The 5,325-nt window shown below is 38.8% G+C and overlaps 1 pseudogene; it reads right to left on the bottom strand.

Moving 5' to 3' along the window:
• Positions 1 to 948: 948 nt before the first annotated feature.
• Positions 949 to 4,287, bottom strand: LOC105605735 (histone H2B type 2-K1-like; annotated as a pseudogene).
• Positions 4,288 to 5,325: the final 1,038 nt, after the last annotated feature.

The following is a 5,325-nucleotide window of genomic DNA, read 5'->3' as shown; positions in this document are numbered from 1 at the left end:
AGATCCCCTGGAGAAAGGAAAGGCTACCCACTCCAGTATTCTGGCCTAGAGAAATCCATGGACTGTATAGTCCTTGGGGTCACAAAGAGTCGGACACAACTGAGCAACTTTCACTTCACTTCATTTCATAGCTAAACAGAATATAGAAAAAGAGGTGATTAATTACTGAGGAACACAAATAAATATATTGAACTATTGAATATAAAACTAAAGAAATAGACTACAAATAGGTTGACCATATCCATTTCCTAATATCACTCTCTTATCCTCTTGTATTTAAATACTTGTTTTTATTTTTAAATTCACTTCAAAAAGGCTATTCCAGATTTTTCCAGCTGATAATGTGATATGCAGCAATATAGTTATTTTGATGTTTCCAAAAAGCTCAAAATCATGCAGTTAACTTGGTTTGCCACAAGGATATTTGACCCATTATGCTATTCTTGAATGTATTTTCCCTAGTCAATTAATTTAAGGAGAGAACCCACTTATATAACTGAGCTATGAAACGGTTGAATGATCTCATGATTCCCGTTTCATTCTCTGATTTTTTTTTTTTTTACTTTATGTAAGCATCATCATTAAAATACTTTAAAACAAAGAGTATTAGAAGGTGGGTGGCTTTCTGTCTCTTGCTTTCTCTCCCTCTTTTACTTTCTCTCTCAATAAAACTCTCCAGATACATGCACCTACTGGGAGGAAAAGGAAGAGAGGCTAGGTGACTGATCCCCTATCAGTGTTGAATTTTCCTGGTTAATACAAAATACATGATTTCCAATCACCTGTACATATTATATCGAATCATGCAGTTACAGAATTAGATTATTACACTTACACATCCCATAGTCACACCCTGTTTCCTCTCAAACCTATTTTCATTTCCTTCCTCTTTTTTATATTATTATTATTAGTGAGCTGTTCAGCCTTTATTAAGGTTGGGCCCCCGGGTCACTTGGCACTGGTGTACTTGGTCACAGCCTTGGTACCCTCGGACATTGCGTGCTTGGCCAGCTCCCCAGGCAGCCGCAGACGCACGGCCGTCTGGACCTCCCGGGACGTCACTGTGGTTCGGCCGAGTACTGGGCCAGCCAGGCGCCCTCGCCTGCCAGCCGCTCAAACACATCGTTCACAAACGAGTTCATGAAGCTCATGGCCTTGGAGGAGATGCTGATTTGGGGTGCACCTGCTTCAGCACCTTGTAGATGTACATCGAGTAGGTTTCTGTGCGCCGGCTGTGCCTTCTGGACTTCTTGTCCCCATGACTCCTGCCCCGCGGGCCCCCTGCTACCGCTGTCCATACGCGGCACTCTCTCTCCTGCTCCTCCTGGCGGCCTATAGTAGTAGTAGTAGTAATAGTAGTAGTAGTAGTAGTAGTATTAGTAGCAGTAGTAGTATTGGTTTAAGTTTTCTTGCTCTCTTTTTTACAGTACTCTAGAATTTAAAAAAAAAAAAAACTACAGTAAAGTAGCATTAAAGTTTGTGAATTTAAAATGCTGGAGATGAGCAGAGACAAAGGTAAGTTTGTTCGAGCAATATTGTGTAGAATTAACTTTTACAACCTATGTACTTATACATACACACTGTACAGAAGAAGCAAGGAATGAAATACTCACTTTTATATTGTCCTTACAGAGTATTTTAAACAAAACTGTACAAAACTTGTTTCCTATAATTAAGAACCATGAAAAGAGAGTTTATTGTTAAACTCTTAAGTGCAATATATATTCTCTTCTTCCATAGATACTTTATCCAAATAATTAACTCAAATACCCAAATTTTATCCAAGTAATAGATATTTAGTCTACTATGTTAAATGGCTAACATCATCAGACTCAGAGGGAATAAGACCAAAAAATAAAGAAAGAAAAGAAAACAGGCCTTCACAGGCATCCATAATTTAAGTTCCTCTTGGCCTCTGGGTATCAGAATACTCTTACAAGTAGATAACACTGGGTAACTTTGCCACCTATAGTCAGCACAGCTGGAAGAAGAAAATAATACTGAAGTGCTCCATTTGCTTGAGTTTTTAAAATAGTTTTCATTGGAGATATTAAGGATCTATCTATTCTCCAGAACTTGAGAACATAGAGCAACTTGAGGCTGTTTGAAAGTAAACTAAGTGGTCTAATTGGACGAATGCAAAATCAGCTCAAGAAAGCTGCTGAATTTGTCGTTAATGGTTTCCTAATCATGTAACATACTCCTTTTCCTATGTGGAGCCAGTCTGTTGTTCCATGTCCAGTTCTGACTGTTGCTTCCTCACCTGCGTATAGGTTTCTCAAGAGGCAGGTCAGGTGGTCTGGTATTCCCATCTCTTTCAGAATTTTCCCCAGTTTACTGTGAGCCACACAGTCAAAGGCTTTGGCATAGTCAAGAAAGCAGAAATAGATGTTTTTCTGGAACTCTCTTGCTTTTTCCATGATCCAGCAGATGTTGACAATATGATCTCTGGTTCCTCTGCCTTTTCTAAAACCAGCTTGAACATCTGGAAGTTCACAGTTCACATGCTGAAGCCTGGCTTGGAGAAATTTGAGCATTACTTTACTAGCATGTGAGATGAATGCAATTATGGCAGAAAGTGAAGAGGAACTAAAAAGCCTCTTGATGAAAGTGAAAGAGGAGAGTGAAAAAGTTGGCTTATAGCTCAACATTCAGAAAATGAAGATCATGGGACCTGGTCCCATCACTTCACGGGAAATAGATGGGGAAACAGTGGAAACAGTGCCAGACTTTTTTGGGGGGAGGCTCCAAAATCACTGCAGATGGTGACTGTAGCCATGAAATTAAAAGACGCTTACTCCTTGGAAGAAAAGTTTTGACCAACTTAGATAACATATCAAAAAGCAGAGACATTACTTTGCCGACTAAGGTCCGTCTTGTCAAGGCTATGGTTTTTCCAGTGGTCATGTATGGATGTGAGAGTTGGATTGTGAAGAAAGTTGAGCGCCAAAGAATTGATACTTTTGAACTGTGGTGCTGGAGAAGACTCTTGAGAGTCCCTTGGACTGCAAGGAGATCCAACCAGTCCATTCTGAAGGAGATCAGTCCTGGGTGTTCATTGGAAGGACTGATGCTGAAGCTGAAACTCCAATACTTTGGCCACCTCATGCGAAGAGTTGACTCTTTGGAAAAGACTCTGATGCTGGAAGGGATTGGGGGCAGGAGGAGAAGGGGACGACAGAGGATGAGAAAGTTGGATGGCATCACTGACTCGATGGCCATGAGTCAGAGTAAACTCTGGGAGTTGGTGATGGACAGGGAGGCCTGACGTGCTGCGATTCATGGGTCGCAAAGTATTGGGCACGACTGAGCGACTGAACTGAACTGACTGAATCACATAACTTGAAATTTTGAGAAAAAAAAGACATGTTACCTATGTTTGATGAGAAGTACAAAATGTATATAAAGAAGAAAAATAAAAATTACTTATAATCCACCACCAGAGATAACCATATGTTAATATGTTGGTATATTTCCATCATTCTTTTTACTGCGCATCTATATATGGATATATGGGTACATGTACATACTTATATGTATGGTATATGTGTGTTAGAATTAATATGCATAGGTACTAATGTAAGTACCTAATTTAACAAAGTTGGGATGGTTCTATTGTACATAATATTACAACCTTTTATATTCAAAATTGAAAACATCTCTCATATCATAAAATAGTCTCCAAAATTGGTTCTTAATGGTTACATTATATCACTATATATTTTTTTTAATGATTTAGGCAATTAAATTTTTTTTCCAAACTTTTTGATTACCTTTTAAGGATTTAATTTTAAATGTAAGATCAAAAATTATATACATTCTTAGTTTAGAATGGCATGGCTATCTTTTTAAAAACTTCATAAATCATCCAAAATTGATTTCTAAGAAGCATTAAATAATTATTGAAGAGAAAATATTCATGAAGTTAAGCAACTAAGTATATTAACAAATAGTCATTATATACATTCTTTAATTGAACTAGGAGTCAAGGCAAATTCATAAATCAGTGTAATAGTTGAGAATGGGCTTGAAGCCATCTTGGATGGGTTTAATTTCTCGCTACTATTTGCAGTTGGACATTATATTAGACTGCATACCTGCTGTAACAGAATACCACAGGATATTCTGGGTGTTTTAAGCAACAGAAATTTCTTTTCTCACCATTCTAGTGGCTGGAAGACCAGGATCATGCTGCCAGTAGGGCTGGTTTCTGGTGAGCTCTCTCTCCTGGCTTGCTGATGGGCAGCTGCTTGCTGTGCTCTCACATGATCTTTTTTCTGTGTGCATACATCCCCAGGGCTCTCTTCCTCATCTTATAAGGACACCAGTCTTATTGGATGAGGCACCCACCCTTGTTCATCTCCTTAATGAAACTAGCCTTATTCATCTAGCCTTATTCATCTCCTTAATGAAACTGTCTCCAAATACAGTCATGTTGAGGTTAAGGCACCAACATGCGAATTTAGGGGGAACACAATTCAGTCCATGACAGGTATGTTTGGCCAATTTACTTGTTGGTTGCATATATGGATTACCACATTTGTAAAATAAAGACAGTAAGACTTTATTGTCTATGATCAAATTAAAAGAGTTATTAGAGATAAAACTAAGATCATGGCATCCAGTCCAATCCCCAAATAAGTGGGGAAACAATGGAAACAGTGAGAGACTTTATTTTCCTGAGCTCCAAAATCACTGCAGATGGTGACTGCAGCCATGAAATTAAAAGATGCTTTCTCCTTGAAAGAAAACCTATGACCAACCTAGACAACATATTAAAAAACAGAGACATTTCTTGGCTGACAAAGGTTCATATAGTCAAAGCTATGGTTTTTCTAGTAGCCATGTATGGATGCGAGAGCTGGACCATAAAGAAAGTTAAAAGCCAAAGAATTATGATTTTGAACTGTGGTGTTGGAGAAGACTCTTGAGGGTCCCTTGAACAGCAAGGGGATCCAACCAGTCAACCCTATAGGAAATCAGTCCTGAATATTCATTGGAAGGACTGATGCTGAAGCTGAAGTTCCAATACTTTGGCCAGCTGATACAAAGAACTGACTTGTTAGAAAAGACCCTGATGCTGTGAAAGATTGAAGGCAGGAGGAGAAGGGGATGACAGAGGATGAGATGGTTGGATGGCATCACTGACTCGATGGACATGAGTTTGAGCAAACTCCAGGGGTTGTTGATAAGCAGGGAAGCCTGGCATGCTGCAGTCCATGGGGTCGCAATGAGTCAGATATGACTGAGTGACTGAACTGAACTGATAGACAAAAAACTCAAGTACAGTGCTTTGAAAACAATATTTAATAAATAAATAGTATC

This window comes from Ovis aries, chromosome 1 (genome assembly GCF_016772045.2).
Source record: "Ovis aries strain OAR_USU_Benz2616 breed Rambouillet chromosome 1, ARS-UI_Ramb_v3.0, whole genome shotgun sequence".
NCBI lineage: Eukaryota > Metazoa > Chordata > Mammalia > Artiodactyla > Bovidae > Ovis > Ovis aries.
This window is presented reverse-complemented; position numbering and strand designations above follow the sequence as displayed.